The 23,731-nt window shown below is 38.5% G+C and overlaps 1 protein-coding gene across 5 annotated transcripts in view; it reads right to left on the bottom strand.

Annotated features, from left to right (window-relative positions):
* Sipa1l1 (signal induced proliferation associated 1 like 1) overlaps positions 1–23,731 on the bottom strand; it is a 251,478-nt gene that overhangs the window by 201,356 nt on the left and 26,391 nt on the right. For 4 of the 5 annotated variants that reach the window (XM_048362391.1, XM_048362392.1, XM_048362397.1 and 1 more), the window contains one exon: positions 19,375–19,445. The gene's annotated coding sequence lies outside the window, so the exon portion shown is untranslated. Of the gene's footprint in view, positions 1–19,374; positions 19,446–23,731 lie in introns of those variants that run through there. The other variant, XM_048362395.1, reaches the window with a different exon arrangement.

Below are 23,731 nucleotides of genomic sequence, written 5' to 3'. Positions count from 1 at the left end.
AATTGACATCTTAGATAGAATTCCATCTGTGTTCACTTTTAAGGGGATTTTGGGGGGATGGGGAACTGGGTCCTCAGTGCTCTACCACTGGAGCCATGTCTCCAGCTCCTTTTCCTGGGTTATTTTTTATGTTAGTTTCCTTATTTTTGAGCTGTCCTAGACTGTGATCCCCCTGCTTGTGCTTCCCCATGTTCCCTGTGTGTGGATAATAAGCATATGTCATTGGTTACCCAAGCTGGCCTCAAACCATAATCCTCAGATCTCTGCCTCTCAGGTACTAAAATTATAGGCTTTAATCACCATGCCCAGCCCTGTATGGTCATTTCTCTAAAAAATGATTACCTCTCTGTATTCTAAATATTGTTGCCAAACTTTCCAGTCCAGTCACTACTGCCTAAGAGCTTTGGAATTCCTGCTATATGGCACCTCATTACAGAAACATCAGTTTTCTTTAAAGCACAGTGCTATGCTGGAAATGTACACAATGGCCAGCCTCAGGCCTTGGATTTCCATCTTCAGTAAAATAATTACCAACTATAGATCAAACTGTGGGCAAACTAATTTACTGCTGCCTAGCCTCAGTTCCTAAACTCTTAAGAACAAATAGTACCATCATTCCCCTTCTGTTATTATCCGAAGAAAAAAAATAGTGACACTGTATTTTTTTTTTTTTTTTGGCCAGTCCTGGGCCTTGGACTCAGGGCCTGAGCACTGTCCCTGGCTTCTTCCCGCTCAAGGCTAGCACTCTGCCACTTGAGCCACAGCGCCGCTTCTGGCCGTTTTCTGTATATGTGGTGCTGGGGAATCGAACCTAGGGCCTCGTATATCCGAGGCAGGCACTCTTGCCACTAGGCTATATCCCCAGCCAACACTGTATATTTAAAAAGACAAAATATTGACAAAAAGGAAACATTTTAGCTATTACTATGATGTTAATTACTAAAAGATTACTTGAGTGTCAAAGATAAAGTAAAATAAAACTAAACGCATCACTAAACAAAAGGTCAAGCAAAACTTACTGAATAAGAGTCCTCTCAAGCCCCTGAAATGCTGTAGTAATGAGATGTGACCACCACAGGAGGCACAGTCACCTTCCATTCAGTTTGACTGAGACACACTGAGAACTGCATCTTTTATGCATCAGTTTCTGCCTAAGGCTTAAGGTACACAGCTGCCAAGGAATCCACAGCTCCCTCATCTGAGGGCACAAATTCAGTACAGTGATGAGCAGAGAGGTACATACACACAATATAAGGTGGGGCACACAGCCCAATTCCTGGTGTCAAAAGGAAGAAACTCGCTATGCAAAGTCTTATAGAACAAGAAGGTAAATAGGCAGTGAACCGTACAAGTACCCAGAGATGAGATACTGGAAGCCAAGTTAAAAGCAGGAAGTGGTAGCTAATGGCAAGGTTGCTACCACAGGATTTGAAGTCCACATGGGTGACCCTGGACTTACTCCTTCAGGATATGAAGAGCCCTGGAAAAGATTTCAGGAACATGACATAGCTAGACCTACTTTTTTGTGTAGAAACTGGTGATAATATGGATTTTGAATTGCCTACTAGGTGGAATAGGACCATAGTCAATAGTTCACAAAAGCAAGAATAAGGCTGCAGAAATAGAATTCGCATGTTAAGTTCATCCTGGCTATTAAAAGGTTTATTAGGAAAATATGATTATTCTACCCTTTCTCTTGTTTTGGTCAGACACCTGGACTTGAGCTTGGTACATGATGCTTTCACTCATTGGCTAGGGATCTACCAACTGAGCCATGCCTCCAATTCCTATGCTAACTGCCTTGATTTCAATAGAGGTTTCCTAACTTTTCATAATGAGAATTACAATGTTATGTACACAACACTGTAAATGAAAGGAAAATTAGAAGATACTTAACCTGAAATTTCATAGTAAGATACAGAGCATGTTCCTCATTACCAGTTTCACATACAAATGTTTCTACTTATCATAAACTATTACTAATATGAAGACTAAAATGTTTTTCACTTGTCTGTGTGATAAGTATAAGCTATTATCTAAAACAAATACTTCAATTATGGTAAAAATGAATTAATTAAAGTCTATTAGCTCTCAAGTTTTAATCACTTTTAAGTGATGTCCTTGGCCTACAACTAAAGTCATTTTGTTGTGTGAGCATCACAAAAGAATCTTATCTGTGCTCAGCTGACAGCTAAAATTTTTCATAAAAGGGTGGAATACCACACACATTGTCTGTGTTAGCTGGAGTCTGTATATTCACAAAGAAAATATGTGTAAACATGAGCATCCAGGCACAAACATCATCTGCACAGGATGCTAATACCATTCTTCAATTCCTCAAGGTCCTATTTGCTTTTAGAAGTTTAAAACGTTCAAATTAACAACTGTGTGAAGCACAGGGTGGGAGAGTGGGGGGAGGGGGATGATGGAGAGAAGAAGCCATAATAAGTTCTGAACCAAAAACAAAAGGAATCTTCTCTCCCTAAGATCATTTGGAAAGTGTAAGATGCTAAAAACACCAAGACCCTAAATCATACCCATGAAAAAAGCACTAAGTTCTTTTTTAACTTAATCCACCTAAGTCATTCTCTGGATGTAATCCTCTGCACTAGATTAATAAAGCTTATGTCAGCCACAATGCTATTAAATGAGATGTCCTCGGGGAAAGAAAGGCAGTGAAAAATAGTTATTTATATCAAACTGACATAAGGAAATCATAAAACAAAGGCTCTTTCCATTCTTTCTTTGGTTAGCACTAGATAACTACTAAACTTAGCAGTTGTCTTTTAAAACTTCTATTTTCCTAGTCAAAATAGCCTTCAATTTTACTAAGGATATATAGTTAATTTCTAATATTTAATTTGTTCTTCTCACTCCCCTCTTCCAAGAATTTTACCAAGTTCCACCAGGATAGGGGTTCTGTTTTTCTGTTTTGTTTTTGCAGTGCTCAGGGATTAAACCCAGGACCTCTGCTTGCTAGATAAGGGCTATACCACAAAGGTATACCATAGTCCTCAACTAGAACTATATATTTTTAGTAAAGCACCTGGAGCCTGACCTTCTCCCCGCCTTGGTGCCATTGTGCTCCCCAGCCCACCAGCCAGTCTCCTAACGTTCTTCAAAGATGTCATGGGAAAAGCAATAGGAAGTACTCAGCACAGTCAATGGTACATGTCCCATAAATGCTCCCAACTCTTGCAACAAAAGCACAGCAAACATCAGGGGCAAAATTAATTACCACGGTAATATATCTATAAAGGGATACCAAGGGATTACCAACTATCTTCTATCTTTATATTTTACTGTCATTTTCTATAATCCAAATGTTAAGTGAGTTATTCCTAATTACCTCTTTCTTGGCCCTCCTAATTATCTATTCTTATACTCTGCTGTGATCCCATTAACACAGCCTCCTGAGGTAGATTTCAAGATATTTATGACACCCCACAGAAAATTCGCTCCTCACTAATCTTTTATGATTTTGTACTGATAAACAATAACCTAAAATAAATTAGTTAATTTCTAGACATGTAGTTGTTTCCGCTAGGAATCCACAGAACTATATTTGTTTTTCACCAGCTGTCTGGATAATTATATTTAGTCCACATTTTTTAAGTCAGGAAAGAATGAACACGAACATCCTCAGCCTCTCCTTCTTGGACTTCCCTGCATTCTCTAATTCCCCTGAAACCTTGTATGAAGAACTTAGAAACGAGACAAGTCTACTCACATCTTAGAGATAACTAGTAACTAGATATCAAAGGATTAAATGCAGGGGCTGGGAATATGGCCTAGTGGCAAGAGTGCTTGCCTCCTACACATGAAGCTCTCTCGGTTCGATTCCCCAGCACCACATATATGGAAAACGACTAGAAGGGGCGCTGTGGCTCAGGTGGCAGAGTGCTAGCCTTGAGCGGGAAGAAGCCAGGGATGGTGCTCAGGCCCTGAGTCCAAAGCCCAGGACTGGCCAAAAAAAAAAAAAAAAGGATTAAATGCAGACAATTCTTAATGTGAGCAAAGGTAAGAACCACAGACAAATAGTGAAAACAAAAATCAGCAAAAGGAAGTTTGCACAAAGTATTAAAATGATTACCTTAAATTGTCCCCTTTTCATTTTGATTGGGAGAAGAATCCCAATCAAAATGCACAAAACTGAATAGTTTCTGGTTTGCTAATATACTTTGTACAATGTGAATCAACTCAGCCAGTAATATCTATTATCTCACAATAATAGACAACGTTTGCAACTTGCCCTAGCACTCCTGCCCCAGAGCAGGATGAAGCCCTTCCAGTCAGTCAATGCAGCTTAAATACCTGGACAAGCTTCAAGAAGCAGCTATTTGAAGGCTCAACAAAGCAATGGCAGCAGGCTGACCAGAGAAGAAAAGCAGTGCTCCAAGAACACAGCACCAGCAGTTTCCCCACTTTTCCCCTATAAAATCCCACAAGTCTAGACTCCAAGCAACCTGAAACCCAGAAGTGATCACAGAAAGAGTAAGTTTTTGAGTTCTAGCTAGAGGAACTGGAAAAGATTCCTCAATCTAGTGAAACTGAGGGAAATGCCAGTTTTTCTTCTTTCTTTTTCTCTATCTAACTGCTCAGCCTTAGCCAATCCCAAAGCAGCAGCAGCAGGCAGCAGGAACCACAGTCATCTAAAACTGAGGAAAAGGAATTTTCCTCTCTGAACTAAGCAAGGAGTTATGATCCCACAATATAGAGGCAAACATCTGCTGCCATCTTCCTCTTCCGTCCTGGCCCTGGACATGAGTAGTCACAGGAAGAACAGAGCTGCATTCTAAAGTCCTATCTTTGTAAATGCACAAGGGGAAGCCCCAGGAAAACAGGAAATACTAGAGCAGTCAACAGGCACAAATATAATCAACTGCCTCAAGTACAAAGGCAATTCAATGGAGAAAAGCTAGCTTTTCAACAAATGGTTATGTGTTGAACATTCATTTACAAAAATGGAGCCCAGTCTGAGATCCAGCCTCCCATTTTCTACAGATATGAACTCAAAATGAACCATATTTATCTAAATATAAGATGAAAAACGATGGAACTTTTTGAAAATGTAGTATGAAAGAAAATGTATATAGCCTGGAAAAAAGTAACATACATACATACATATATACATACATATATATATATACACACACACACACACACATATATGTATTTGACCAAGGAGTAAGCCATTTCGGGGGGGAAAAAATAGGGGAAAGCAGACTTCTTCAAACTTAAAAATTCTTGCTCTGAGGAGGTATTATTAATAGAGTGGAAAAAATTAACTCACACATATAATAAAGCTTTTGTACCCAGGCCATGTTTTTATTAAAACTCTCTGAAAATTCAACCAAGAAACAAAAGGACTCAATTTTTAAAAGGCAAAAAAACACACCCTGAACAGACACTTCACTATAAAGAATATACAAATGGAAGCTTGTCCATGAAAGAATGCATCAACTATTAGGTCAAGACAGATTAAAAGCAAAATAAGATATACTTAGCCATCTGTTAGAATGGTAATATAAAAAATTCTAACACCCTAACAGCACCAACTGTTGACAAAGATGTCAAGCACCTGAAACTCCCAGACATTGTTAAGGTGCATGCTGAATGACAAGGTGGTTCTAGAAAATGGCTTGAAAGTTCCTTTAAAGGCTAAATGGAGGCCTGGCACATAGAGCACAGCTACAGTCCCAACTATTCAGAAGGCAGAGATCAGGAGTACTGATTTTAAGGCTAAAAATTTGGGGGGTGGGGGAGAGACAAAAAAGCTGAGTATGGTACTATACACCTACAATCCCAACCAGGCAGAAGACCAGGCACAAGACCCTATCTGAAAAATGAAAAGCAAAAAGGATTATAGGCATAGCTAAAAGCAAAAATGATTAGAGGCAGAGAACATAACTAGCAGGACAAATTAGGTCCTGAATTCAATCCCAGTACCACCAAAAAGAAGAAAAAATGTTAAACGGAGCAAAGTAGTGCAACTACCTAGCAAGTGCTGAGATCTGAGCCCAGACTATGCAACATAGTGAGATCCTATCTTAAAATATTTAAATGTACACTTGCCATATATATTCCAATATCCCACTCCTAAAAGAGAAAGGAAACTTTATATGCATATGGACACAAATGTTCACAATAAATTTAACTCTAATACTCAAAAACAACAACACCCAGTCACTGGTGGCTGATACCCATAACCCTAACTACTCAGAAGGCTAAGATCTGAGGATCATGGTTCAAAGCTAGCTCAGACAAAATTCTCCAATAAATAGCAAAAAGCCGGGGGGGGGGGGGGGGCTCAATTGTCTCAGTGCCAATCTTGAGGGAAAAAGCCAAATAAGAGTACATGGACCTGAATTCAAGCCCCAGTACTAGCACCAAAAAGAAAAACAAACAAAAAACCCTCACAAACACATTGTGGTGGAACACTGGATAAATACATGGCAGTGTTTATGGAGTAAACTCCTTGGCAATTGAGAGAAATCAGATATGTGACCCACAGCATCTCCAAGTGAAGGAGAACAGGTTCTAAAACAAGTGATAAAGTAGACCTCCATCCATCCCCTGGTTACTGGGTGGTGGTGAGGGACTAGGTACAACCCCAGGGAACTTTCAGAAGAGTAGGGGGACTACAAAAATCTATATGCAACTCACCGATCTCAAAAGGGAAAAAAGGCATTTCATTCATACTTTAAACTTACAGTAATGTTTTGTATAACTTATGTAAATATTGTATTGAATATTACCCCAGAAATAGATTTTAAAGGTAATGCAACAATGTAGCATTATTTAAATCAGGTTAATGTATGAAGTATTTTTAAAGATACCACAAAAAAAAAATCGTTCCTTTACAAAGTTAACCAGTCATCCTCAAAAATATGACTTAAGAAGCGAGAGTGCCAATGACCAACACAGCTCAACAGTTCTGGCTATTTTGGCTGCTTGCTTTTGAGCTGATGTTAAAGACGCAGGTGAATCATCAGGCAAACAGGCAGGAGCCCATTCAATCCACATCTGTCCATCTCAAGCTGCTCCCGTCTCTAACACACTGGGCTTCACACACCACCTGCATGTCCTCAACAGAGAGCAAGCACAGACACAACCACATACAATTGGACTTTTGAAATGTATATACGAAAAGGCCTATGGCAAAGAAAGCAGCTTCACTTAGAGCTCACTGCTGCCACCCCAGCCTCTAAGTCTCACAGTAGAGCTGGTGTTTCTTCAGCCAGTGAGCACACCCAGGAGGGAAAGGGTCTCCATACCACTGCTAAAGTGAGATGATGCCACCCACCTTAACAACACCGTGATAATTCAATAACACATCTCTGCATTCTGTGAAAACATGATTAGTCTTCCATCTTCTTTAAGCAGACTTAACAGACATAATTTTTGCTTTTCTCAAGCAGAAACAACACCACTGGAAGGATAGACCTTGTCCCCCTTCCACTCTCATTGATTCCTTTACAAACACATCCACACTGAGAGCACCAGCCACTCTACTACAGAAAACAATGTTACTTTGGAAAGAACTTTTTCCAAATCAAATGCTTATTTTGATATAGTGGCTGTAGATTTTTTTGTTTGTTTTTCTGTTTCCAAAGGTTTCCATTACTGAAACATCATAGACAAACACAAACACACTCCCTCTCCTTGTACTCCTGACACAATCTGTCATGAATTTTGACAACTACTGTGCTCACTTTTAATACTCCGAGGGAAATTCTACTTCTTGAGGATATTATATAATTCCTCATTATTGCCACAAAAGTAAAGGGGGAGGTAAAACACACTAGACTTTCCAATAACATTGTTCTCACCAATTATTCAATCACGAACCTGAGGAAGTACTAGATATTTCTAAATGGAAGAGGTAGCTTCTTGATGAGTTTAACTTGCTGGAGGAGCATATCTGGGGACAGTAAAGCATTCTGCATACCTGCCTTGACTATAACACTCCAAGCCTCAAGTATATGCTATATTTTATTTACAGAGGAGTGCTGCCTGAGGTCTTATTGGATAAGCAAGTATATGTATGACTCGCCTGACAGAACATGAGTGAACCCTGACTCATGGCACACACATAAGGCATGCTGCTTTCTGTTAGGTGACATATGTGAAAGGAGATATCACATACTACCACCACCACAGAGCTTCCTTCCTGTGGCCTAAGACGCAATTGCTTCTGTCAGACTTAGTGGCCAACCAAGATACATAATGCATTCAAAATAACACACAGAATATAACACTCAATGCAAAATTTTCTTATGAAAATTCATTTTTACATTGACTTAAGAGTCTGAATTGTACCTTCTTCAGAATGAAATATAATAGCAACATCTATCAGCAAAAATGCAATTTAGAAATGAAAACTAAGAATTTAACTATAATTACATTCTATTACAAATGACAAAAAGGAAAGCTAGGTACTACTCTGGGAGGCCAAAGGGCCCCTTCCCAGGGGGTAGCTCCTAAGGGGGACTAATCAGCCCGGTGGGCATGGCAGACAGGTCTTCATCCGAACCAACAAAGCACACACTACTGGAGGAATCCCTCACAAATAAGCAATGGAGGACGACACCTATTGAAGGTTTTGTCTTCTCCCCAACATGCTGCTAGGACCTAAGAGACACTTAATAAACATATATTGTATAAAATGAAAAACAGAAAGTGAACTAGTTGCTTTTTTTGAAAGGACAATAGCTCCAATCTCTAGCACAATGTCCTCCATTTTGTGGTAATTTTACAAAGGAAAACTGAACTGTTTTAAGCAGAATTCACTTTCCAGTTATCACCACAGTGGTAACAGCTTATCCTGAAGAGCTCTCAGCTTTGCTAAATATTTCCAGGTCATTTGTGTCTGCATTATCAACATTACCAACCTACTGTCCTCTGCAGTCACTTCTTAAAGACAAATGTCAATTCAATTTTGTTGCTGCTGCATTAATTAGAATCAGTTAACATAATTCACAACTCCACTGAGGAACATGTATGAGTAGCTGTATGAGGGGCAGAAAGTAGTTGAGACCTTCTGCACTGAGGAGTCTCACATTGTCCCCAGAGTAGCTATGGTCCAAATGAAAGCCTTGTTTTCAGAGGACCCAAGGTATCTCAGATTTACTTTCAACATTAGATACTGGGAGTCCCTGACCTATGAGACTTTAACCTAATCTGTTTACAATGATGTAAAGTGATTTGTAATTTCAACTTGGATCTTTTTCTGAGCTAGAGATAGGCAGCATAATACTTTCTCATGCTGGGCAGCTCCAGTTCTAGTCAGCCACTGCTCCATTCAGCCACACGATCCGGAGGGTAAACAACCAATACTCCAGAGCTGTAAGTATGATGCTCATTTGACAGGCTGAATGCATTAGCACATTTTTTACTTGCTATGGGTTTATCAGGATGGAACCTCACTGAAAATGGAAAAGCACTCTTATTAGTAAATTTTAGCTTATTTCCTAGAACACCTTACTGAAAGCTCTAATGCTCTCTTCCTAAATTCTAACCAATGCAGTTATTTGGAAAAACATAGCAACTTTAGGCTCCCTCTGATAGCACTTCTGTTCTCAAGCTACATTTTCCTCCAATCACTTAGATGACATAACCAACTCAGCACTTCCAAAGTGCCCTTGTGCAGGATAGCAAGCCTCGAATTTACTCCCTCTCCTCATCCTTCCACATCTATCCACAAACAACTCCTCAGCCCCCACCATCTTCTTTCCATCCCTGACTTTACTAAAGTAAAGACCAGAAAATAAGAAACAGAAACGACTAATGAAGTTAGAATCGGAGAATCTGGGCTAAAATTTTACCATTCCCAAGTCTGTAACTTGGGATAGAGAGAACAGGTCTTTCCACTTTCCACTAAAGTGAAAATAGAACAAACTACTCTCTTAATTATCATAAAAATTACTAACCACTAAATTATTATAAATTATTACTAACAAGCTATTATGACTAATAATTTAAAATTAAAAATAATTTTATTTCTATGATGCTAAACAGAAATTTTATAATCATCCTATGATACAGGTGAAAGGCAACTTTACTTTTATATGTCATTAATTAAACAAAGTGATTGTTTACATATTTAAACACAAATAATTGCTATAGCCAATAAAAGCAAAATGTATTATTTTCACCTTTGTTCTTATAAGTCATTCTATAAAGTATCAAACTTCAATAGTAACTAATTCCAAAACATCTTTTTAAAGTTTCAGTCATCTATTAATACAATAAAAATATAATTTAAAAAAATAGTATATATTAACAAGTGGAAAACTAGAATCTTTAAAGTAAGTTTAAAATATAAACTCACTCATTTACCATTCAGAGATGAACCCTATTAATACTATATTCATTTAAAATTTGAAATCAGAGCATATGAAACATTACGTCTACTTGGTAATTTAACAATCTGCTATGCCAAATTTTTGTGTCATTTAATATTCTTCAAATACCACATGTATGCTTACTGTAAGACAGCCTGGTCTCTATATAAAGGGGCTGAAATTTAACCACATAAGCTGCACCCAGTTTTCATGTTAAAATAGTTGAAATGATAAACATCTTTGGACATGTTTTTGAACGTTTAAAAAAGAAATGTTTCACAGGATGAAATCCTAGAAATGGTATAAGCAAGACATTAACTATTATGAAGGTTCTTAGCACAAACTCCTAAATTGTTTCTACCAAGTGGATACAGTAAAAATTCTCTTAATCCGACAATAATTAATTTGGAAATTGAGAAAGCGTCTTTAGAGAGAGAACCATCAACATTGACTTATGCTTATTTTATATAGGAAATTAATGTGCTATATATTCATTTGCCAAAGTCAGAGCCTTTTCCAAAATACTCAAGTCTTGGGCTGGGAAGGTGGCTTGGTGGTGCATGAAGCTTTGGGTTCTATTCCTCAGTACCACATACACAGAAAAAGCTCTAAGTGGCACTGTGGCTCAAGTGGTAGAGTGGAAGCCCTGAGCAAAAGAAGCTCAGGGACAGTGTTCAGGCTCTGAGTTCAAGCCCCAGGACTGGCAAAAAATAATAATAACAAAAAAAAACCCACCTCAATCTTTAGACTGAGTTTTTGGCTAGCCACTCTTACACAAATCATATCCACAAACATATATAGCACAGCTTCCAATTCCCCTTCTTCATTAGCATGGCATATAAACTCAGAGACTATCTAGAAGCAATCTGAAAAGCCTTGTGGAAATTTATTTCCCCAGACTTTTTATACTCAGCATGACCATACATAATTTAGTGCCTTTTTTTTTTTGGAGACTTGCCTTCAGAGGCTTTCCAAAATACTTAGCATATTTCTGTTTAAAAAATTCATATTTGATCAGATTACATATAATTTAATTACAGTTATAACAAGAACTTATAAAAATGGGTTTCATTAAGCAATAAAACTGACTCTTGATAAACATTCAATTCAACCAGCTGATCCAGAAGGGCAGGACTGTCTAGAGAGTGGCTGCCTAACCCCAGTTGAACACCATGGATGCCAGTGTTTCACTAGAATCACTGTAGAGAGCTAAAGTAACCACACAGTCACTTGAACAAATAGCAAAGCTGTCCTTGACTTTTCTATTCCCAATTCCACATCCAGTCTAACAGAAATTCTTGCCACCACTGTGTTTCTGAGTATATTCCTGTCTCCGTGCCTTAAGACATGAACTCCCGAGGGCAAGGACTCTTGCCTTGTTCACAGCTCTATCTCCGGTCTCCAAAGCAGTCTTTGGCACAAAGTAAGGCCTTAACTCACATGGCTGAGTGAAAGCAGCTCTGAAAATGTTTTAAGACTCCTCTGGGAAGTCTGCCACATATAATTATCTGTGATAATTCCCAACCTCTTTAAGCCTACACAATATTCATAGTTTAGGATCAACCACAATTACTATCTCCATACCCTCATTTCACAAGTTGGGACTGCATAACCAAGAAAGTTTACATAGTTTACCCAAGATATTCAGGATCCAAAGCTCCAATGCAAAAACTCAATGCAGTACAGCCAGCCCTGCCACATGGTTACTCAACTGAGCTCCCACTTCTTTTGCTATATAAAACAAGATTCTTACAAGTGGTTGGAAAACTGAAGTGAATTAATATGAGAGATGTGTACTCCTTTTTTCATTTGGAGAATATAACAAAACATTAAGTAAAAGGCCTCTTGTTATGCTTCAGAAACTATACAGCAAGTTGACAAGCCCAGGACCAGTATGGAGACTGATATAATGCCAGACAGTACTCACAGCAGACAGAAAGTAAAGGTCAAGTTGCCTGGATTCACCCCCCCACCCCGAAGTCACTAGAGAAATCTATTGCTGCTAACTTTGCTTCCTGCTAATCACTCTTCTTCCTTCTCCTACAAACTCATCTTTCATGGAGCCTAGTATAAACCTCTAACACAGAGAACAAAATGGTAATTATACTGAAAGTAGTAAGAACTACTGTTAATTGTAATTTGGTAACAGTCATCTGTTTTGACAATTACTGTTCAAAGGTTCTTCATAAAATACAATAAAATAGCTGGATGCTGGTAGCTCATGCCTGTAATCCCAGCTACTCAGGAGGCTGATTATCTGAGTACTATGGTTCAAAACCAGCCAGGACAGTAAAGCCAATGAGACTCTTATCTGGAACGAACCACCAAAAAAACAGAAGTGGACTTGTGGCTCAAAGTGGTAGAGCACTAGCTCTGAGCAAAACAAAAGCTCAGGGACAGCACCCAGGCCCTGAGTTCAAGCCTTATGACCAATAAAAGAAAAAAACAAAACAACAAAACGGTAACATAAAGCCCCACCTAAAAGGTACCAAAAGTAAACCTCCCACTAGTGTGAAGAAATATCACCTCATAGATTCAATCTCATCCTTGCTTCAATCTGTTTTGAGACAAGTCTCAATATGTCACTCAGGCTGGCCTCACAAATAGTTAAATGGTAGAGACAAGATTGGAATCCAAATAGAGCGGTAGCAGAGTGATGCACCAAACCTTATGCATCAACTTCCTTCTCAAAGTAACCTGTTATACTATAAAAGCATGAGGGCCATTTTTTAATCTACAGTAGCACTCAAACAGATTTTTGAAAATATGACACCATGTAAACCACGTTCCATTTTTAATGACAAAAAATTTCCAAGATTTTAGTATGCTTCTAAATAATACATTTAGATTTGACTTGGAGCTTTGCATGCTCTTTTTACTAGACAGTCTATCTGCTCTTGGCATTAAACAAGACAAAATTAGTTATTTGATGATTATCTAACACGAATGCCGGTGCCATTACCTGGTGAGTCAATGCTAAATGCTGAGTCTTCAAGAAATTTCTTCTTAAAAACATTAAGGTATAAATAACTAAGCAAACACTATTAGATTCAAATTATCTAATATCTACAAAAGTAAGACAGCTCTCTACTATAAAATATAGTCACTAGTCACTTGGACAAGGCAGTAATGCAGAACAGTACATTTTACAAATGATCACACACACAATGTTAGTTCAAAGCATCCCCTGGCAATAAGCAATTAATGTTCATATATGTATAGATACTGAAATGACAACTGCTACTTTCACATGACAACTGGAAGTACTGTTCCAAGCAAGCAAGGTATGGTTCTGAGATAGGTCCCAAATCCCCACCTAGGAGACAAAATCTAAGTTGGCCTGAGATCTAAATGGTCAGTGTGTTGAAGTTGACTTATAGATCTAAGTCACTTGTATTGCATGGCTTGATTCTTGTTATCTAAACACAGGGACTGTTCATGGAGTCTTTGCCAATCATGTGTGAAGGCCTAGGTTCCATAGCCAGCAATGCACATGTGCATGTTCTAAATATACTATATGTAAACTATATATCTATACAAATGTACACTATACATATGTACACTTAAAAAGTATACATTAAAATAAAAATAAGGCCATTAAATTTGTTTCTTGAGAGCAATACAAAATAGCTCATTAAGAACTTAACTGCTCAAGGCTGGGAATATGGCCTAGTGGTAAAAGTACTCGCCTCGTATATATGAAGTCCTGGGTTCAATTCCTCAGCACCACATATATAGAAAAAAGGCAGAAGTGGTGCTGTGGTTCAAGTGGTAGAGTGCTAGCCTTGAGCAAAAAGAAGCCGGGACAGTGCTCAGGCCTTGAGTTCAAGCCCCAGGACTGGCAAAACAAAACAAAACAAAACAAAAAACCTAACTGCTCAACAAGCTTAAAACTACAAATATCCATTTAAGGCAGAAAATAGTGGCAAAAATAAGCAAAACTAATACTATTTAAGAAGAAGCATTTAATTTAGTTAATAATGTGTACAAATTTCTAGTTTAGGCATCATTTTGGGGTTAAAATGTAGTATAAGCCTATTAGAAGGACACAATTAGAACACAGTGAATTTTATTACCTCTGCTTTCAGCATGGTTCTATTTAATGCCTGTTGTTTATCTAGGCAAATAAAGAGCAGCCTGGGAACTGTCCCAGTTTCTCAGAGTTATCAACTTAAGCTAATGTTTCTTGAGAAAGAATTCTGCTTTAGAGGGTACTGCTATGAGCTGGCCAGTGCCCTGTGCTGTTTCACACCAGCTCTGAGACAGAATTGAGGTTCTAGGGAGTCTCCCTTCAGTCCATACTGCACTCCTCTGATCAGCCAAAACTAAGAGCAAGGAGAGCCCCCTAGCAGGGTACAATCATGAAGTCTGATGGGTGGCAGTGCAGTAACACAGTGAAGCTCTTTCTGAAAGAAGTCCTGGTTTCCCTCTGCCAGTATCCAAGTGCTATACAGTGCCGTAGACATCCACACAGCACATATACCCCTGAAACTCTTCCTTCTCCCATTAAGTATCTCGGTTTCGTAGTGTTGAGTATTCCAACAAATACTTAAAAGGACTCATAAGAAGCCACCACTAGAAGGTTGACTGCAAGACTGTGGTACGCTTCCCTATTTATCACCCAAGTATACTGACAGCCTCCTAACTTCCTCTGTAAAACAGGAGTATTATGAGAAATAACACGTTTACAGCATAGCTGGTACACATGAACCATTCAAAATACACACAACTAACAAAACAAATCTGCAACTGAGAACTCTCCCAGCCTCAGGAGCTGGTCACTGCAACACAGGAGAGAACTCGACACACCAAGAATAAGGTGTGCCTTAAAGAAACTAAAAATGGACAAAAACATAGCTAATAAAAACTATGGTAGGCTGTCAAAGAGTTAAGCCAACTTGATTCTTTCACATCAACTCCTTGATGCAATAGAATGAAGATTCTTAACTCCCACAGGTCAACTACACAGAACATCTGTACATAGATACAATAACTTACTTGGTAACGTATATGCATGCCAAGGTTGCACTCTTCCAACCACTGTTGATGATGAACCAATAGTCAAAAGTACATCCACTTGTAAGTAACAACTTGACACTGTCATGAAAATTATGAAGACACAACTAAAAGCATCTACCCAAAACACTACATACAGATTTTGACCTTTCTTGTACCTTTACTATGGTCATCCCTCAACAGTATCTAAGCTTCTAAATAAAATGTCTACAATGCCAAAGTATCAGAGGGCCCCAAGCTCACAATTATAAATACCTCCTTAAAGGACTAAGTCATATGGAAGAAACCATATGGAAGAACCAGTCATATGGAAGAAAAAAATTAAAATAGATCATCAACATAAAGGCAAAACCCAAACAAAAATAGTATCTTTTGTCCTGAAATATTTTAAGGATAGGACAGGTTAGGGCTTCCTAGGGCACAAAAACTAATAATCATTAAAAAAAAAAAAAAGCTGATTGCTTTTCATATATTAAAAAAATGTTATATCACTGGGTGTCAGTGGCTTGTATAATCCTAATTGTTCAGGAGGCAGTTTGAAGGCAGCCCAGTTAGGAAAGTTCTTGAAAGTCCAATCTCTAACCACCAAAAAGTCAGAAGTGGTTGTAACTCAAGTGGTAGTATGTCATCCTTAAGTGAGAAAGCTAAGGGGCCTTGAGTTCAAGTCAAAGTACCAGAGCGCGTATACATACACACACACACACACACAAGCGTGCGTGCGCACGCATGCACACAATCAAAATCAACTTTGTATCATCAAATAATGCTGTTTAAAAAAGAAAAAAAGACTGAACGTAAGCCTCAAACTGAGGCATGGCCCGGGTGGCGGGGGAAGGGGAGGGCGTGAATGAGATGAGATTGTTGCAAAACATAAATCTCAAAAAAAGAAAAAAGAGAATGGTTGGGCTGGGAATATGGCCTAGTGGCAAGAGTGCTTGCCTCGTATACATTAGGCCCTGGGTTCAATTCCTCAGCACCACATATACAGGAAATGGCCAGAAGTGGCACTGTGGCTCAAGTGGCAGAGTGCTAGCCTTGAGCAAAAAAGAAGCCAGGGACAGTGCTCAGGCCCGAGTTCATGGCCTAGGACTGGCCAAAAAAAAAGAGAGAATGGTTATCTAGGATGCATAAAGATCTTCCACAAAATGCAATATTAAACTGTTCCATGCTAGTGTGGAGGACGGTGAATAACAGACTAGTCGTACTGTCCTGTGAAGAACTAAGGCTCAGAACTGAAGGAAAGTAGATTGCCTAGACTACAAGAAGAAGGAAGAACATAAAACTAGGTGTCAGAAAAGCTCAAGTTATTATAGAAGAATAGACTTACAAAGTACTACTAAGTCTCCACTGAAAAGAAATTTGGATCTAACATGCCAGCTTTAGGGGCTAGGAATATGGCCTAGTGGCAAGAGTGCTTGCCTCATATACATGAAGCCCTGGGTTCGATTCCTCAGCACCACATATATAGAAAAGGCCAGAAGTAGCGCTGTGGCTCGAGTGGCAGAGTGCTAGCCTTGAGCAAAAAGAAGCCGGGGACAGTGCACAGGCCCTGAGTCCAAGGCCCAGGACTGGCAAAAAAAAAAAAAAAAAAAAAAAAAAAAGATGCCAGCTTTAGCCAGGTTTGGGAGACTAAGCAGGAGGAATAGGGGGTATTCAAGGCAAACCTGGGCTACATAGCAAAACCCTATCTAAAAAACTAATAATAATGGCAACTTGTCATATTGATTTTTGAAAAATTCTCTGCTCAAATTTAATTCTGGAAGCAATACTCTTACTCAAATACACTAAATTCTCCAGACCAAGAAGCATACAGTTGTTTGAATGGAAAACATAACTTACTTAAAAAACTAGATTTAGAACAACTGTACCCAAGAGGTACAGTGCCTACTAGCAAAGTGCTCTGATTGTATACCTCACTATTGGGGGAGGGGGGTGAGAGAGGATTCATAGCACATCAAATCTCAGTAGGCGTTCTAAGGTTTGCCTTAAAAACTTTTACAATAACAAGCTAACAGTAAGAAAACACAAAGTAATATAAAATGACACAGAGCTTCCAATAATTGTTAAAATTATTCAACCAGAATTCCTTAGCTGTGACTTATATAATTATACAGTTTGTTCTGTCTAGACAAGCTATTCAGCTGGATTCATAAATCATGCCATCCTACCCCTCAAGTGCTGGCAGACCAGTACATAATAAGCAGCAGGCCCTTCTAGTATTTTAGAATATGAAACAATTGTATTTTTAATATAGATATTGACTACTTATGAAGTTTTTTTTAAGTTTTATTATTTTGTAGTGCTGGGTTCACTCATACATGCTAAGCAGTTTCTTATCACTGAGCTGCAACCCTAGGCCTGAACTATTTACATTTATTTCAAGTTTTTCAAAAACCAAATCCATTTCCTACTTTGTCATCTGCTTTGTCTTTTTCTTGGCTTTGGGGGCAGAAATGTAAAAGGCCTGCTTTGTTTGCTATCCACACACCACGCCCTTGCAGTTAGACCACACAGCAGCATCAGATGCTGTTTTGCATAGATTCACATGAGGAAGTACCTGCCCTCTAGGGTTTTGCTTTAGAGGACTACTGGAAGCCGTTCAGCCTGAATTGCCACTTAGAAAGTGATACCACATGTGAAATAAAATCATTTCCTTTCTTCCTTCAGCAGTAAAAAGAACCACGTGACTTCTAGTACTATTAACACAACAGTAAATGAAAGAACTTTGATCAGAGTAGCTAAAGATGTCAAACCAACAAATATTGATTGCTACAGAAGACAGACAAAAAGTCTATTATTTTCAGCTAAAACAAGAATGCATCCTACTTCTATAACTAATTGAGAAGAGAGGCATCATAAATACTCAGGGGGGAGGGGAGGAAGAACAACTTAACCTAGTGGCTCAGACCCTGAAGACACTTAAATATGAGTTTAAATCCCAGCTCATCCACTGATAAGCTATGAGTCCTCAGGAACCATCAGCCTCCTTAGTGACATAAGATTATCCATCAGTATGTCACAGGATAACTAGAAACAATAAATGAGAAAAATACCATAGTATTTAGGGAAGTCCTCAATTAATGGTAACCATTATTGTAATTGTAAACTTAAATTTTCTCAGTAAAGACTTGTAATTATCAAAATGAAAGCCAAATTCAATAACAAGAATCATACCAATTAAAGCTTTCTAGTTTGAGAATTTTAAATTAGCAATACAAACAGTAAGGCATAGATGTTCTTCATCCTTTTTCCTATTCAAATAATTTAAGAAGGGCTGGGAATATGGCCTAGTGGTAAAGTGCTTGTCTCAAATAATTTAAGAAAAGTAATTCTTACAGCTTTTTTTCTTTTTAATAGATTTTTTTATTGTAAAGGTGATGTACAGAGAGGTTATTATTACATATGTAAGTTAATGAGCACATTTCTTTTTGAACAATGGTACCCCTTCCCTCATTTTTCTCCCACTTTCTCCCCCTAAGTTGTAAAGTTCCTTGCCAACTTAGTGTCTAGTGAGTATCACTGTTGCATTGGTTCACCATTTGTCCCACCTTTCTGGATTCCCCTTCCCTTCCCCAAATCAGATTAACTTATATATAAGACAAAGAGTACAGAAATTTTAAAAAAATGACAACAGGTCATAAACCACAGGGGAAAAAAGAAAAACAGTGCATTATGAAAAACTCTTGTTTCTATTTCTTGGAAATCATTTTGATAAGCTTCATTTTACATGGTCAAATAAACCTACCTATTGAGCTATGGTGATCCTCTGCTCAGAATATCATAGATATTTCCCCCCAGAGCTGAGCACCTAACTCAGGACTTAGACCTTGCCAGATAAATGCTCTTCCACTAAGTTAAATCCCCAAGCCCAGAAAGGAATTTTTTAAGGAGAACAAAAGCAATCACTTAGGATCCACTAGTGCTGTCGATCACTGACTTGGTCAGCACACAACCAACCACTGCAAAAGTAAACTACTCCAAAGTAAATATAAAATTGCACAGTTCCTCTTACCTGTAAAGCAACTTGTTGGGGTTAGACTACAGTGAAGTTCTGGGGAAGGCTGCAATTATCCAAACACATACCTGTTTGTGAAAAAATATGAACTTAGTGTTTTTGTTTTCTTTTAAAAGGTACTCTATCTTGTTCTCTGCACATCCACTCCTGAAAGATTTAGCTGGATGTTCTACGACAGACCCTGTCAAATATTGATATGACTACTAAGGCAATTCCTTCAGGGAGAACATAGTGTGAAGGTGTGACAAATCACCTCAAGTCTCACAGCCCATGACTCTGAACCTCCATAGTAGAAGAGCAGATATAAAGGCAGTAGTAGTTTAACTAGGGTGAACCAGACAGGGCCAAAACTAAAAGGACTCCTGTGCTGTATGTTCTACATGATGTCCCTACCAAAAATTACAATTTTACTACACACGCCACAGTACTATACACAGTTGTATGGGTTTATTCAGCCATAAAAATATGAACTCTGTTCTGCCTTTGCCAGACAGCAGTTTCTAAGCATCTGCACTCTACCTATTTATTCTTCAAGGCCAGTTCCTAGACCACCTTCTCTAGAAAGCATTTCTCAAAAGACTGAAATCATGTTTTGTTGATTTCCTCATAGCACAATCTGCTTCATGCCATTTTCCCTCTCTATTTTGCATTCAGGTCATCCTTCTGTACTTCTAGATATCTTCTATATTTAGGAACCCTAAGGACAGACTCTGTGTCAACTCACCTAGTACATGGCCCTCCCCTGAACTCCAGACCTTTTTCTCTTTTTCTAAGACCTAAGTTAGGCCACAAAATTTGCTTGAAGATGCTTTTTCTGTGTGCTGGTATCAGGGCTTCAACTCAGGGCCTAGTACTCTCATTTGCTTGCTCACAGATGGTACACTACCACTTGAGTCATACCTCCAGTCTAGCATTTTTGCTGGTTAAATGGAGATGGGATGTCACCGACTTTTCTGTCTAGGTTGGCTTTAAATTGTTATACTCTAGGTCTCAGTCTCCTGAGTGGCTAGAAATACAGGCATGAGCTATGGGTACCCAACTGAAAATGTTTTTCTCAATTTATGAATTTATGTATCTATAAGAAGCTTCTCCATACAATTCTGTACCTGTCAGAGATTCAGCAACCTGCCTCCTGTTTTTATATAAGACTGGCAAACAAGAGAGCTAAAGAACTGAGAGTTATTTAAAAAACAAAGTTCTAAAGCCTGTCTATCGGTATAATCATAAAATAAGAAGGAAGTTCCATCTATTCTTTTTAATTATGTGACCTCCTTTGACCTTTCTCAATCTTCATTTCCTTTTAAGAGAATAGGTACAGCACTTCCTTACTCACAGCAGGTTTAAATAAAATGTCTGACAATGCTTGCCTCCAAGCCTGGAGACACAAGACTTGCTCAGTCTCTATGTGATTTCAAGAGAACAGACTGAAATTCTGCTATAAGGTTATCCTCTTCTAAGATCTGTAATTCATTAATTTAATATTTCTTCATTATCAAACAAATTTAATAGAAGCTGAACTCCAGAATAACAATATTATCACAAATATTCCATATAGCAATCATGCTCAGACTTAGGTCTCAAATGTATATTTAATGCATACATTTGTGCTTACTTGTATTGTAACTTTTTTATTCTACAGAGTCATTTTGATTAAAGTTACTCTGGGTGAAAAAAGGGATGAGTTAGTCTTGGCATATTGGCCTAAGGACAATCTCTTACTGCACTAAAGCCAGAAATTGTTATGTTTTTCACTTCTTAGGCTGAATTCTCTGACCAACTATTTTTGGGGGAAAGAGGGTTGCCAATATTAAGGGCATGATCTCAGGGCCTAGGTGCTATCTCTTTGCTTTATGCTCAAAGCCAGTGCTCTACCACTTGAGCTCCACCTCTGGTTTTTTTGGTGATTAAGTAGAGGTAAGAGTCTCATGAACTTTGTAAAAATTTGAGATGATCCAGTCTCTCTTCATTCATCTGAGTACACACAGTTTCTGCCAGGCAAAAGTCATATTTCATTTCAAAATACAATTCCCAAGGAAGAATTAGTTATCAGTTTCAGTAAACAGGATTAAGTTTCAGCTCTACTTAGTAACTATCTCAAGATTAGAAGAAACTGAGGGAAATTTCTATCTTCCTTAATTTATCAAATTGACCCTCAATGACAGGAATCAACCCTACCCCTATACACTGCCGTACTTAATTAAGTCCCTCCCCCACCTACCCCCAGTACACCACCTGTCTCCTGAATCTCCTTAGGAGACCATGACATACCTCTTCAACTTTTATTAAAGTTGATCTGGTCTGTTGAGTTCACTTTCTGCTCTTTCTTAGAATACCCTAATGACTCAGTTTCCTAACACTCATTAACATCTATTTACTCTATAAGGAAAATAATGTTACTTTGATTACAATCTGAAGATGCTCACCAAGGCCTCAGACAGCTGAGAAACCTACATATCAAGGAACAGGGAGGAGGTTACAATGTTGAAAGAGCATGATTGCTGTCCTTTCCCTTTTCTCCCTGACTGACATCAAAAGCTAAAAGTTTCTACTTTTCTCAGCTCACTAAATCTCAGGATAAATAAAAAACTATTAATGAAGCAATTCAATTGAACATTCTCTTCCATCAATTTCAATTATTTCATGTAAACATATTCTCTCTTGAGTAAATCATGTATTCACTTAAAATTCATATCAGAAATATTTTTATATATAAATTTGACATCCATTTGCTTTGGTTCAGCCTTCTAGCTCCAGGTCCTGTGTGCAGGTTCCCTTTGTGTAGGAAATAGTTCTTTATTATTTAAATTTTATTTTTGCCAGTCCCGGGGCTTGAACTCCAGGCCTGAAGCACTGTCCCTGGCTTCCTTTTGCTCAAGGCTAGCACTCTAACACTTGAGCCACAGCACCACTTCCAGCTTTTTCTGTTTACGTGGTGCTGAGGAATCCAAACCCAGGGCTTCATGAATGTTAGGTAAGCACTCTACTGCTAAGCCACATTCCCAGACCTAGGAAATGGTTCTTATGGGAACAAAACTGACTCTTGGGGAGAGTGACAAGCAGTAATCACTCCCATTCCAGACCTTAGTGGCCAGTACCACATCACTGACTTCCAAAGCTGTGAGCATCATTTGTGATTCCCTCAAACAATGTAAGACTCCAACTCAAAAGCAAGGGTAAAAACTAAAAAGTTCAACTATGGTCCACACAGCAGGCCTAGGTCAAGGATGCTTAATGTCAACACTATTTTCCCAGAAGCAATGGAAAAAAAGTTTTGTTTCTCACAGTCATGTTAGGAACAAAAACTATTTGCATGAAAAGAAATCACATCCTATCTCCCAAGATAAGCAAAAGAAATATTACCTGGGAACCACCGCTGGGAAATAGTCTCAGGTACTGAAAAATCTGATAAATACCCGTTTCCTATTGTAAGAACCAAGAATAAAAAAAGAGTCCAGGAATTTTCTACTCTGTTATTCTGAACCTGCTCTGATTTCAAAATGTTCTCTATAATCCCAAGGAAAAGGTCTGAATGGCATACTGTTATTTTTTCAGAAGAAATGCTAACTTGATGAGAACTTTATCCTGGTCCTATTGAAGTTAAATGAAGTCTTCCTTTGTATCCACAGAGAGCAGGGAAGGACAGTGGTTTCACACTGTTTGTAAAGGCTCTGGGCACCTACAACATTGCCATGGGTATTACTTTCAGATACATGAACTGCCTGCCTGTTTAATATACTCACTAAGTACATGCAGAAACAAGACCCCAGGGTTCAGAGTGTCTGAACACATAAGATGGAATGTGCCAAATCACGGACATCCAACCTTCACAAATGTCTTTTCCTGCTTTGTTTAATGACTATAATAAGAATTCCTTGGACAAGAACTGAGAATTAAAGAACTTGTCAAAGACTGTCTATATTTCACGTTACTCATCTTCTATGGGACGAAGAGCTAATGAGTGCTAACTCTAGGCTCTTCTCCCTCCTACCTCTACAGATGCCCTGAGGTGTACTCTAGATGTAGAGCGGTGGCTCAAGTGGTCAAGTGCTAGTCTTGAGCAAAATAGCTCAGGGACAGCACCCAGGCCTTGAGTACAAGCACCAGAAAAAGTTTACTTCTTTATAAAAATTATAAAGTAGATTGCATACACCACTACTGAGCCTGTGTGATGCTGTGGCAATGATCTCCTTCACAGAACGCACTAGGCTGCAGAATTATGAAAAGGAACTGAAAAATATCTTCAGAGACCATCATGAATTAGGACTCCAGAACTGTAAGTATGAAGTTCATAGTGCTACCTTCTCTAAACCGGCTCCACCATGAGTGACATGGAGAAAGTTCTACAGGACAACCC

The sequence above is a fragment of the Perognathus longimembris genome, chromosome 14 (assembly GCF_023159225.1).
Source record: "Perognathus longimembris pacificus isolate PPM17 chromosome 14, ASM2315922v1, whole genome shotgun sequence".
NCBI lineage: Eukaryota > Metazoa > Chordata > Mammalia > Rodentia > Heteromyidae > Perognathus > Perognathus longimembris.
This window is presented reverse-complemented; position numbering and strand designations above follow the sequence as displayed.